At 43.4% G+C, this 14,538-nt stretch overlaps 1 pseudogene; it reads left to right on the top strand.

Moving 5' to 3' along the window:
• The first annotated feature begins 337 nt into the window (after positions 1–337).
• LOC127195753 (E3 ubiquitin-protein ligase TRIM37-like) lies at positions 338–2,981 on the top strand (annotated as a pseudogene).
• The last annotated feature ends 11,557 nt before the right edge of the window (positions 2,982–14,538 follow it).

Genomic DNA, 14,538 nt, shown 5'->3' with positions numbered 1-14,538 from the left:
TTAAAAAGTGTTAACATCTGGCTCTCTAAGATGTTATCTCTCACCCAGTTCCTATGCCTGAATATCGTTAAAGACTTGGCCTCTTAGTGGGCTGGCGGTTGAGGCAGGAGGAAGGCACAGTGCCTTCTGCTAGCCCTCCCTCTCCACCCCAGGCCAGGCACAAGGATAAAAAGTGTCGAAATGGCGGGGAACCTGACGAGATGGGGCACAGAGGTGGCACCATTCTGGGAGCCTACTAAGGTGGGCGCAGTTGACCTGGCGACCTCGGGTGGGCATCTGAGAACACAGACCACGAACACTGAGGGGTGCCGAGGGCCTTATGGGAGAGCCGGAGGCAATGGCCGAGCATAGTGTGGAGAGCCTTGCTGAGGTGTTCTGATGTTTCATTTGTGTGGAGAAATTGAGAGATGTGTCCTGGTTGCTCTAAGCTTTGTTGTTTCAGCTGTATTAGGCGCTGGCTGACAGAGCAGAGAGCTCAGCGTCCTCGTTGTTGTGCTCCACTCCAACTGCGGGAACTAGTGAATTGTCATTGGGCAGAAGAAGTGACACAACAGCTTGATACTCTCCAGCTGTGTAGTCTCACCCAACATGAAGAAAACTGGAAGGACAAATGTAAAAAACACCATGAAAAACTTAGTGTACTTGGCTGGACTTGTAAGAAGTGTATCTGCCATCAGTGTGCACTTTGGGGAGGAATGCATGGTAGACACACCTTTAAACCTTGGGCAGAAATCTATGAACAGCATATCACTAAAGTGAATGAAAAAGTAGCTGAACTTCGTCAACGTTTCATGGAACTGATCAGCTTAGTTCAAGAAGTGGAAAAAAATGTAGAAGCTGTACGAAATGCAAAGGACGGGCATGTTCAGGAAATCGGAACGTTGTGGAGAGGATGATTGCCCGGCGAGATACACAGATGAAAAATAAGCTCATAACACTCGTGGGTCAGAAGACATGTCTTACTCAAAAAATAGAGCTGTTGGAATCTTTACATCAGTTGTGCTCTTGCAGTAAGAGTGAGCTGATCTCTAAGAGCTCAGAGGTCCTAATGAGGTTTCATCAACTTTACTGAAATCCCATGGCATCCTTCCTTACCACACCTGCTCCACCAGACTTCACCAGTGACTCCGTACCATCTTATGGCTCAGCTACTTTTGTTTTAGGAAACTTCAGCACTTTGTGACTGAGAGCAGATCCTGTTGACAGCCTACCTCTTCAAATTTCAGGATTTTGCTAGAGGTTAAAAGTTTACCCAGATGGAAATGGAGTTGTACGTGTCTAGTATTTAATCTCTATTTCTGGAACCATCAGCTGGCTCGCATCTGATTTTGAAGTTGGAGAGTTCTGGGGCTATAATAGATTTTTCTGTTTGGACTTATTTGCAAATGAAGAATACTTGAACTGACAAAATGATACCATGATTTTAAGGTACATTTCAGGTTATGTTCACCAACATTTTTTTCAAAAATGCAGGGATCAGCACTGGTACATTACTCAGTTGGAAACCACACAACTGGTTACAGTCAACAAATAAACAATCTTACAGAGAGATTGACTACTGAGCTGTCCCGAACTCAGAAATCAAGAGATCTGTCACCACCAGATGATCATCTTAGTCCCCAAAATGATGATCCTCCCGAGACACGAACTAAGAAGGCTGGGTCGTGCTCTGACATGCTACCGAAAGGAGGGCCCATTTCAGCTTCTGTAAGAGAGTCCAAAGAGGAGGAAGACAAGGAGGAGAAGAGTCAGAACGAAGAGCATCATCATGAGCTCTCAGATGGAGATCTGGATCTGGATCCTGTTGGGGAAGATGAAGTGAATCACCCCGACGGCAGCAGCTCTTCCGCTAGTTCCACAGCCACAAGCAGCACAGAAGAAAGTGATATTGATGAGGAGACCACGTTCGGAGAGAATGACGTAGAATATAACAACACGGAACTGGAAGAGGGGAACTCACGGAAGACGCGGCTGCGGCAGGACCTCCAGAAAGTAGCCACAGCTATGTGGGTACCAGTAGCAGGATGTCAAGAAGAGCACATTTGTGCTCTGCCGCTATGAGTAGATGATTAGACATTGAGCCTTTCATCTTAATACACTTATTGGATCTTAAGGACTGCAGCAGCATGGACCATCTATGGGGTCGACAGCCTTGCCCATCTGCTTCACTTTTGCATCATATCCTCGAAAAGATAAAGATCAAAGGAAGCAGCAGGTGATATGCCGAGTGCCCTCTGACCTAAAGATGCTGAAAAGGCTGAAGTCCGGTGTACGCAGACTAATGTGAAGACGACCCTGTCAGATATAAAAGGTAGTGATGTTGCTTCTGCAGACATGCAGACAAACCTTTTCTGTGCTGACCAGGCAGCCCTGGCCACGTGTGGACCTGAAAAGTCTAGTAGATTACAGGACTTGGGAATGGAGCTTCTAGCAAAGTCATCAGTTGCTGGCTGTTACATACGAAACCCCACAAGTAAGAAGAATTCACCCTGATCATCTTGGACCATAGCAGGCAGTCTCTCACTCCAAGAGCCATGGACTCTGGAAAAAATGGCCATTCAAAGGGAGAATGGCAGGCTTTGTCTGAAGGTTCCCTGGGAAACTCCCAGTCTGGGAGTAGACATAACTCTCCCTGAGCCATGACTCACGGTGTCATTGGGGATATTATGCCCATAAGCAAAGCCTGACAATGCAAAGCTTTGGATTCTGATGCTGTGGTGGTTGCCGTTTTCAGTGGTTTACCTACTGTTGAGAAAAGAAGGAAAATGGTCACCTTGGGGACTAATGCAGAAGGAAGTCATCTGGAAGGAAGGCAGATGGCAGATGTGGAAAGTCATTCTGAAGCTGGGGAGTTACAACCCACACTCCCTGAAGGAGCCTCAGCTGCCCCTGAGGAAGATTCATGTTCCAGTTTTCCTGGTGGTGAACAAACAGACCCTGAAAGTCTCTACTTCAACACTGATGAAGGCAGTGGAAGGTAAAGGCATTAGAGCCGAGCCAAGAGCCACCTGGGCCCTGAGATCTGTTGGAAGTTGGTGCTCTAAAATTTCAGCAGTCAGATAGTCAGATCTAGTCTCATTTTTTTTTTTTTATCATCTCTACCTGAAATAGCAATTCTGAAACTCTTAGAAGGTACACAATATTCTAGTAGGGCACAGTAGTGCAGGGGGAAGATTTCCTTCTAATGTAATGAACTAACAGTGTAGTGCTCAATTAATTTAGCAAATAATACATTAACAAAGGCAACTTGTCTCCTGTAACAGAAAGCCAGCTGAGTGCCAGAAAGTACCTAGAGGCATTGTGTGGACTCTATCTTGGTCAGCATTGGTGCTTTTCTGTCTCTGGCTGGACATGTGGTTTAGCTGGCCAAATTTTAAGTTTTTCATTAGTTTGTAGTTTCATTAAGCCAATATAATAGTGAACAGAAAAATTGCTTATGAACAGATTTTGTTAAGTGGACATTTTACCACAGTAACTATAGCAACTATGGTAACACCAGATTGAATCTTCTCTGAGATACGATGACATACTACATTTTGTTTTGTTTTGTTTTCTCACTTGTTCAAGTGCTGACATACTGGCTAATGACATCTTTCAGTTGTGTGACCTTTACACAGGCCCTTTAAAATGAGTTAAGTCATTGTGAACTGGTTCTATGCATGGTCATATGAACACACATAAGATAACTTAAAATTTTTTTCTTCTTTCCTACTTCCTGAAACATAACTGTAGTACAACAAATATTTTTGAACTATATTTCAATTGGTTGGACATTGATTTCAGTGAATGTATTTAAAGTTTTATTCACACTTTTGGCCTTACATCAACATGAAACTGTGAACAAGGCTTTCTTTCATATTCCTAACTAGCCCAAACCCCAAATAATTGCCAAATTTTGCCATTGTGCTCCTGTGTTTGTGTCTGAGCTGTTATATGTTTGTTGAAAGTTGAAAGTTTTGCTTAACATTGGCCAAGAGACTGCTGAAAAAGCATGGATGTACATACAAACACGAGAGTGCTCTCGCCTGCTTGTTGTACTTAGTGGCTCTTGTGTACTTCCATATCTGATGGCTTGCTAATGCTGTGACTCATAGCTTGCTTATTTTTTTTAATAGCTTGTGCTTTTTGTTAATAAAATTAACTGAGGAAAAAAAAAAAGACTTGGCCTCTTAAGCACAATAAAGGAGGACAGATACCACTTAGAAAGGACCATGTGATAATGTACCAAGTGCACAGCAAAATTCTTTTTTCCTATTTAGCTTTAATGAAGGAAACAGAGGCATTTATTAGGTTATTTGTATCTTGGGAAAAAGGCTTCTTTCAGAGTTTGTTTTTGGTTAATGCTAATCTTTTGGAATGTAAAGAATTTGCAGGAGTCAGTCCGTTCCAGGGTAGGCCTGTAAGTCTACTTCCCTGGCTCCTGCACACAGGGCAAGCTGGATAGAACAAGTAGCCCGCAGAACCCCTGCTGGCTGTTACTGCAGCACAGAGAGCCGAACAATGGCCCCTTAGGCTTCCCCTTTCCATCTGGAAGGATAAGCCTGGACAGCACTGAAAAGCCCTGTCTGAAGCACAAAGGTGCTAAGTGTGTAGGGTGCAGTTAACTCACCCAGTTAACCTGAGAATGTGCACAGTTACTGTCCAGGACATGATCTGTTTTCTGAAGCCCCAGCCCTTGAGAAATGGATAAGGATGCAGAAAAGGCCCTTCTACCCAAGAGCTACATCCTGTCAGATCAGAGGACAGTGAAGAGTGTCCTATCCTGCCTGAGAGCAACATGAACTTTATGCTTTGGTTGTCTTATCAGCCCACCAGACCTCATCAGTCAGTGGCCTTGGTGATACTCTACTGATAGAACTCGAGAAACCAAGATAAGAAATCATATCAATGTCAACCAGAAACCAATTGAAAATCACGTGCTTTACACCATGGCTTATTACAAGGAAATGCTCAACTTATAAAAACTGTCTTTATAATTTACCACCAAGGAATTCATCTATTAAGTAAAACAAGAGTTTTAATCTGAAATGTTACACATAAGCTCTTGTTTTTAACACTTGGTCCCCAGCTATCAGCACTAGTTTGGAACCTCTAGGAGTGGGGCCTTTAATGGGAACCCCCCAGCCTGATGTGGGCATCATTCTGCTTCCTGCTGGGTCCTTCTGTGCCTGCCACATACTCACATTGCCCTAAGCTCTGCTATGTCTCCACCATCATGGTGGTCTGAGTTCCTCTGAAAATACTAGAAGGAGATCTTTCCTCCTTCAATGCCAAGTCATTAAGACACAAGGCTTGTGAAATAAATACTCAATCTTATATGCTCTAAGCTCCTCTAGAAAAGTAAATGTTTTTAAGTTTCCCTTTATCAGAATTCTTCTTTAACTATGTAAGACAATGCATAAAGTATCTGCCAATAGTTTGCTGTCTTCCAGATAACCAAACTCCCAAGTCAAAGGGCTAAGCCAAAGGGCATTGATGTCATGTCAATGTGCTTAACCTAGAAAGGAGGCTTCCTAAACTTCCATTTGCTTCTGTTCCCAGGTCAGAATTCCAGGTCAGAATCCCCAGCAGAGGGGAACATGCTGGGGAATTGCAAGGCAGAGTGAACCCACAGCCGTGGCATGCCAGCATGCAGAGTCATTAAGACACAGAAGTCATGGGCAAATACAGTGCCATGTAAGACTCAGAGAAGCTGGGGGAGCCCAGGTGGCCCTTGCCTTGTGTGTGTAGCTAATCTTTCCAGATGTGAGCCAGCCCTGATGATCAAAGCAATTCCAGGCTCGCTGGGAGAATCTCCCATTGAGCTCACAGGGCCACTAGCTACAAAGTTCCCAGAGATTCCCACAAACCTCCTTTAAGCTCCCCTTCATGGTCTCGTCTCAATGGCTGCAGTGCCTGGCCTCTCAGATTCCCCCTCAGTGTCTGACTGGCCCACCTGTGTCCATGCCTCATGCAGACTGCTGGAGGACCTCGTCCCCAATCCTTTGACTCTAACTTCTAACGTAACTTTCCTAAAGTTATACAAGCCCTGGCTCCAGGAAACACCTTTTCCCAAAAGGATTCCAAGCATCTACTATTTGCATAAAGCAAGCAAGCCTGGAGATACATAGAAAACCCTATACAGGCATCGCTAGGGTGGTTCTACAGCTAAAAGACCTAAAACCTAATGTGGTCTCTGGCCAATAGCATAGAGGTTAGCAAAACATAAAGTACTTGTGACATCTCTCTTAAGGATGAGTAATGGAAGCAGGGACACAATGTCGCATTCCTATAACCCAGCACTCAGGGAAGCAGAGGCAGGCAGATCTCTGTGTTTTAGGCCAGCAGGGTCTACAAAGCCAGCCCAGGACAGCCAAAGCTACACAGAGAAATCCTGTCTCCCCCCTCAAAAAACAAAACAAACAAACAAACAAACAAACAAACAAAAAAACAGTAACAAAAAGGCTGGGTAATGGTCTAGGAAAGGAAGAGTCTGGGCTGGACCATTCTCACTTTTCCGGTGTCTTTTTATTTCAGAAATAAAACTAAATGTCTTGTTTTAGAACCTAACCACACAAAAAAATAAGTAATCAAATTCAGTACACACAAACAAGGAAAGTGGGGTATTCTGTGCAAGAGAGAAGCTGTGTTCCAGACAGTATTCATGAGAGAAAGACAATGCCAATTAGACAGGCTCCTTGGAACTAGAATGAATGCCACATCCACTCAGAGACCAGTGAGCAGAGGGCTTTGGTTGTACCCTCGCCCTGTGTTTGCAAAATCAGTATAAGGAACTCTGGGGGTGCTGGGCACCCTTTGGTGGTGAGACCCAACAAACACTAGGAAGCTGTCTGAACAGCCTTAGACTCAAGCTGTCACAAGTTTTCATCAATCAAAGGCACCAGAATTCATCCCCATCCAGTCTTCAGGTGTCTACAGTCAAGGCTCTCACTGTTGAGATCTGGCTCCACCTTGTGGCAGAGAAATAGCCAACAAATAGATACCCCAGGACCTCCCCCATGGAGTTACTTACAGGAACTTTTAGTGGCTAGGACTACCTTGGAATATTACGAGGGGAGGTTGAGAATCTAGGACAATGCAGGAAAAATGAGACAAATAAAACCTGGAAATGTGTTAAGGCTTACAGGGGTTACATAGAGTGAATAACAGAGAGTTAGGTCTTTGTCAGGAGATTCTAAAAGAGCGAAAGAAGTTCAGAAATTTGTTAGAATGGAGTAAGGTGTGGAGACATGTGCCTCTGATCCCTTCACATGAGAGGACGTGAGGTAGGAGATTGAATTGGAGGCTACCCAGCAAGATCTTTCTCCCTCTTAAAAAATTATCCAGAGAAAAATGGACTATAACTTGCTTCTTTGGAGAAAGCTAACATCTGAGAGGATGTTACATCAAGAGAGTAGGCAGTGATGATGACAAAATGACAACAGGGGGCTGACCCAGAAGACTCCAGGACTGAAGAAGGTAAATGAAATGATCTCTCTGATAGCGATTTGCTGGATCAAAACCAAGAGGAGTTAGGGTGGGAAACAGTTGGATATTGAATATGTTTGAAGTCTAATATGTTAAAAATGGAGCTCACAACCATGCTTCCAGGTCAGCTAGATGCTATTTTCACAACTTAGGCCGGCCAGCATGGATCTTGAATATGATATAGAGTGTGTAAGGTCAAGGAAGGGAGTTTGAACCTGGTAAGAGATGAAAGTACCAACCTGATTCCACATATGGTCTCAACACACACAGCAAAATGCCCAGTGTCCCACCTAAAGTCAAGACAGGGCTTGTCCACATGGATTAAATCTAGTGTTGCATATAGAATCTAGTTATAAAACACTCCCCTCATGGGAGAGGGAAGGACTGGGTCTCTTTTCAGCTGGTGACTGGGAGCAAGACTCCAAAAGTGAGCCCTGTTTTATAGGCGCCCCAAACTCCACAATGATGGGATATATCGAAAGCAAGCAGGCAGAAGAACTTACCACAGATTAAACCAAAATATAATCAAGCAACAAGATGAATCATGACAGTATTGAGCCTTAACACAAAGCACAAGAGAAATATGCATGCATCCAAAGAAATAAATATAATTGAACAAATAGAATGTGGGTAGGCAAATATTTTGTGCATAAGAATTTCAAGTAATAGGTATGTTATGTTGTTCCTCCAGGACATGGGGACTTAGTCGTGCTATCCCCTGTACCTCCAATAGATCTATAGACCACTTCCAGGAGCAAAGTATGAACAAAGGGAAACAGTAACTTCTGGTTGAGAAAATGCAGCCTGCACCGGCCTAAAAAGTACTTGTACTGGGGTCACCAATTGATAGAGAATCAGTCTTGATATGCTGGCATAAGAAGGGCATGCCTCTGCTGTGTGTTCTCCATCCCCACCTGCCCCCAAAAATGTAAAGTCAGGCTAAACATAAAGAGAACATTACAAACACTCAAATTTAGGACCTTCTTCTTCTTCTTCTTCTTCTTCTTCTTCTTCTTCTTCTTCTTCTTCTTCTTCTTCCTCTTCTTCTTCTTCTTCTTCTTTTCTCTCTCTCTCTCTCTCTCTCTCTCTCTCTCTCTCTCTCTCTCTCTCTCTCTCTCTCTCTCTCTCTCTTTCCACAGTGGTAAAGGTCTTGCCTTGGACTCAGAGGACTCTGGGCTTAGTATTCACCAGCATGGTACTATGGATTAGATCCTGAGCATTTGTGGAGAAATATGAAATCCAAATAAAGGCTGGCGTTTAATTAATAGTAATTATATTTTATTTTTCTTTTTCTTTCGGAAGTTGGATTTGTGTAGCTCAAACAGGCTTTGGCTTTGCAGTGGAGCCAAGGATGACCTTGAATTCTGGATCCTCCCACCTCCATCTCCCATGTTAGTCTTGTGGTCTTTACAAGTGTGCTAAAGCTATATAAGATGTTAAGAATGGGGCTGGGGAGATGGCTCAGCGGTTAAGAGCACTGGCTGCTCTGGCAGAGGACTTCAGCCTTGTCCTAGAGCCCCCTGGTGACTTACAACTGTCTGCAACTCCAGTTCCAGGGGATCTGATGCCCTCTTCTGGCTCTCTGGCATGCATGTGGTGCACACAGGTGCATGCAAAATACCCATGTTAAGGATTTATGAACAAGGGTCAATAGGATTTATTGTACGATTGTTTCAGCTTTTGTGGTTATTCCAAAAGAAAAAAATATAAACGTGGCAGTGAGACACTTGGTTTTAAGAGAGGGTGCTCCTCGAAGGCCACTACTCACTGTGATGTTTCTAAGGGCAACAGAAACTAGGGAACATGGAGACATGTGGACTTAGAAAACCAAGCACCTCAAAGTCTATGTGGGTTCCCACCTCAACTGTCCTAACTCTCTGCGATTCTACTTGACTCTGTGTTCTAACCTACACTGTGAAATTTATGGCAGTGTGCCCAGTCCAAATTTAGGACAGTGGCCAGGTCCAAATAAAATGTGAGTCAGATCAAGCCATTTAGAAGCCCTTTGAAATTTTGCCTTATCACTCCTCCCTTAATGACAGTTTGCATAGCTAGGCCCCAGAAGATTCCTGGATGGATTCTTCCCTGAGCTTTGGCTATCAGACATCTCAGAGCAGAGGGCAACCACAGGGAAGGGCAGTGGCTGGGACTTGAGCGTGCATACTGACTATATGACTATTGTGATGTCATGGAATCTTAGCCTGGAGACAGAAACCCTTCAGTTGAGAGAGGCATAGGCTTGAGAAATGGCACTAATTTGGGAGCTGGGTATCCCACTGCCTGCGAGTTTCAGCTTTATACTTCTCGGTTTGTTAGTTTGAGGAATTTGGGAGTTGTTTTCTAGGAATCAGAGTCAGAAGTAGGTGGCACCCAAGACAGAGGTAGGTAATAGCCACTGTATCCTGGACCTCACTTCTCCACATGCTGAACCCCTGTATGTTTGTATAAATGCTTAGCCTCTGGGCCATAGGAGGAAATGACTGGAGGGTAGGGGGAGTTGAGACAGCATGTCTTTCTCTCAATTCACTTTAGAAGTTTTAGGCTGGGCATGGTACTGCACACCTTCCATCGCAGTGCTTGGGAGACAGAGGCAGATCTCTCTGAGATCAAATTCAGCCTGACCAACATGTAGAGATTGAGGACAGCAAGGACTGCTGTCTAAAAAAACAAACAAACAAACAAACAAACAAACAAAAAACCAAAAAAAAAAAAAAAACCATGAAGAAAAGAAGAAAGGAGGAGGAGGAGTGGTGGTAGTGTTGATAGTGGTGGCTGTAGCAGCAGCAGCAGCAGCACATTTAGGATCCTATTATCAAGACAACACTGAGGAAGAACGCACTAGATGTTGAAGAATTGCTGCCTAGGAGTTCTGCCATACAGATAGCTTTGGAGGAAAGAATATGATAAGAGAGTTAAGAGAGGTGTAGCACCCTTTTTAATCCTATTTAATTTGGATTCCTTATATTTTTCTTCCTACTCCGAATCCCTCCTAATACCTTCCAACACCCCAATATCAGGTAGGAGATAAAGGTTAGTGGGGAGATGGGGTGTAGTTCCCTTTAGCTACTTACTGCTGGTTAGGGTTGTTGGGTTCTGTGGGGAATTCCAATTTTTCAGGATATCTCCAACTTCTTCTCAAACTGCATCAACAGCAACCAGGAGGAGCAGAGTGGAGGAGGGGGAGTGCAGGATGGAGAAGGGGAGTGAAGGATGGAGGAAGGGGAGTGCAGGGTGGAGGAGGGGGAGTGCAGGGTGGAGGAGGGGGTGCACCAGCATTCTTCTTTCTCAGAACCTCCTCCTCTCCAGAATCCTCAGACTTAAACTATCTGCAGCTGGAGAAGAGTGCCTCTCAGTGTCTGCAGAAGGCAAATAATTTGCTGCTCTAGACATTCTGATTCAGACTCCTATCTCACGCCTGCGATTAAAACAAAAACAGGTTTACATAACATAACAACTTTTTTTTTCTTCTGGACAGGGTTTCTCTGTGTAGCTTTAGCTGTCCTAGACTCACTTTGTAGATCAGGCTGGCCTCTAACTCACAGTGATCCACTGGCCTCTGCCTGCTGAGTGCTGAGACTAAAGGCATGTGCCACCATGCCTGGCACCATTTAGGCTCTTTAGATGCACTCTGGGTCACTGATGTCTTTCTTGGTTCAAAGAGAAGGAATAAATATTTGTTTTGCTTTTACATTTATTTATTTGTTTTTTTGAGATAGAGTTTCTCTGTGTAATCTTGGCGGTACTGGACTCACTTGATAGTACAGGCTGGCCTTGAACTCATAGCAATCCATCTGACTCTGCCCTCAAGTGCTAAGTGTGTGCCACCATGTCTGGCTTTATTTGTTTTTATTTTTAATGGTGACAAATGTAATTAATACCCTTAAACTGAACCAGGGCATCATTGCAAAATCCCAGGAGTTTGCTATGTGCTAAGCAGGACTTACAGAATAGAATTGAAACCTTACCGACAAGCATCACTCGGCTTCTTCCCAGCCCCATTTCCCACAGCTCAGCAAAAGTGCACCTGAAAAACATAATGGGGCCCCAGACTTTAGCACAGCTGACTCCATGAAGTGCCATTCAGGCTGTAGAACTCAGTACATAGACAACACCTCCTGCCAAGACTAAGACAAGGGCCTGATCCATCAACGTCAGTAAAGTTCTGGGGAAACCTCAACATATACTAACCTCACTTTTTGGCTTCTGTAGTTCTACTCTGGGTTACTGTTCTTGTTAATTGAAATATTGTCAGCCCAGAACATGCTTTTTGTGTTTAAAATCTCATCCTGGAAAAAGTTTGAGGCTACAACTGGGATCTCGAACACCCAATGTAGTTACTGGCCAGCTAATAAAAACTTTGTGTTGGCTTAACCCCATGACTGTCCAGTCTTTTCCGGTGACTACCCCACAACAAAAATCACAATTTGCCATTCTCAGTGACAGTCTCACTTGCTTACAGTGTTCTTTTTCATCCAGAAATCTGATGACACTTTATCTTTAGTACAAATGGCAACTTATGGGGAAATTAATTAAGGTCTTCTCTGTTCACTGATATCTTTCTATTACAATATTTACCACATTTTAAAAAAGTGTGTGTGTGTGTGTGTGTGTGTGTGTGTGTGTGTGTGTGTAAAATTAGGTTGTCACTTCTTGGGAGCCATCCACCTTGCTTCCTGAGATTGTCTCTCTCACTTGTATTCACTGATTAACCATGGCTGGCCAGTGAGTCCACAAATGCACTTGTCTCTGTTTCCCCAGCACCAGGGCACCCTGGCCTTTAATTATCATGTGGACTTTGGGGATAGACCTCAGCTTTTCTAATTGTGTGGCATACACTTCACTGACTGACTCATTTACCTTGTTCCCTATGGAGGAATTCTTCATGTAAATAGTTGATGTTTGTGAATGCAACTCCTCAACCCCCTCACATCTCTCTTAGACTCAGCATATTTTGGATTTGAAATAACTATTCCCTTTCTTCTTCCTAATTTTTTCTTACTGGCTTGTAAGAAAATGAAACATTTCTCTTGTTTTTCAGGGTAACATTTGTGGAACTAAGTTTACAGGAGTCTCACGTTGTGTCTTCTTCCTCCATCTCTGACTTTGTGGCTCAGGAGATTGTCCTGCCTGGCTACTACTTTAAAAGGGGAAAGCATTCTAGTGACTACAGCACATCCTCTGGGTCCTGTGACAACAGCTGGAGCTTGTCTTATCTCCCAATCCTTTCTGAAGAAATAACTTGGCAATCCCAGAGAAATAGTGGACCTGTTTCTCCACCAAAGGAATATCTGTGTCCAGGAACCAAGGCATACCTCAGATACTTTTCAGCTGACAGATCCTGACAAATCAGATATTTTTCAGAAACTGGCCGGTCTTCCTCCATTACAAGCTCAGAGCACTTTTATTAGCTCTATTTTGGAATACCTAGATCCTTGCAATCAAGTAAAGGAAACAAAAGATAAGAGAAAAACTCATTCATTATCACATCATGGGTCAAATTCTATTCTGAATGAGAACCCAGGATCCCTAGCATGGTCTCCACTCCAAGTCTCTCCTTCAGTCAGAGGAGAACTGGAGGGCACGTGTCTCAGAAGGGTTCTGCTTTGTGGGAACAACTAGTGCCTCTGCCTGTGAGGAAATCCTGGAAAATGCACGGTCACCTGACAGATGTACCAGGGGTCTCTGAACAAGGGAGCCCAAGACTCAGTTACCTACACCCATTCCTCAGAGTGCTGAGGGAAATACCCACAGATCTCCTGGTGTTCCATCATTTCATGTCCATGTGAACAATGGGGTGGATTCTGAATTAAATAGGACAGAAGCAAACATGTCATAGCCACTTACCTCAAACAAGCAGTTACAATCTGAGGATAATGGCCAAGTCCTTAGATATAATCCTTTAGTTATATCAATGGGAAGAAATTTAGGAGCTAATGCAATTCAGGAAGAAACCTGTTAATGTCCACCTGGGAAGGTCTGGGAAGGTCCAAGGTAGGATCTCTGGGGCTGGATGCAGATTCCCCTCCCACCCCCCCAGTTTGCTTCATCTCTTGGGTCGCCTGGCTGATGGCTCAGGCAACTGGTCTGGATTGAAAGAAGAAAGAGGGAAGGAAGCCCAGGGTTCCTTCTGTAGACACTGGCTGTACTGTGGCCAAGGAGCAAAACTTAAACTAGCTACAGTTTTTTCTACAGCTGAGGCTGTAAAAAAGGCTTCTAGCCAGAAACTGCTGGCATGGGGGAGTGGGGTGGGGAGGCCTAAAAGGAGGCTCTTTGATCTGTAGATAGGGCTCTTTGCAGAGATCTCTAGTAAGTTAATGTAAACTTAGGCCTGCTAGCCCTGGAAAGCTGATGGTAAAGCCCCAAGTCTGCTAACTTATTTGCAAATCTACAGGGAAATAAGAAGTAAGAGAGAGATAGAAAATAAACCACTCACACACACACATTCAAGAGAAAAGGTAGATGAAGTTAGGCATCTTAACTTCAACTGGATGAGGTTAAGCTTCTTAATTTCAACACTGTTTATTGTTGGTCACTGTATTTTTACTTTGAGAAAAGGGAATTACCTAATAGTCAAAAAAGGGCAATTAATCAACAAAAACAAAAAAATTAAAACACAACAGGTTACATGTTTTAAAAATAAACATTTCTTATCTATGTATCCATTACATAAGTTCAAAGTAAGTTCAGAATGACAAAGATTGACGAGGCCTAAATGTTAACAGGGTCTAAAACTTATAAGAATATATGACTTTTCAATTAGGAATGGCATAGCTACACATTTTCCAAATATCTATTAGTTCATAATGAGTTCAGGATGATAATTTTTATTTCTCTCTCTTTCTAAGAAATGCTAAATTTAAAATGATAGCATATGCCACAAATTGACAAGGTATAAGGAACTATAACAGAACACTTTGTATACTTAGACATTAAGGTTCATGTTTAATTTAGACATTTCTGGGTAGCCCCGTTATATCTTGGGTTCATGGGAAGTTTAAACCAACTTGCCTATATTTATGGTGGATATCAGGATTTGTGGTACCATCTGGAGTGAAGTCTTATCTGAGGCCA

This window comes from Acomys russatus, chromosome 1 (assembly GCF_903995435.1).
Source record: "Acomys russatus chromosome 1, mAcoRus1.1, whole genome shotgun sequence".
NCBI lineage: Eukaryota > Metazoa > Chordata > Mammalia > Rodentia > Muridae > Acomys > Acomys russatus.
This window is presented reverse-complemented; position numbering and strand designations above follow the sequence as displayed.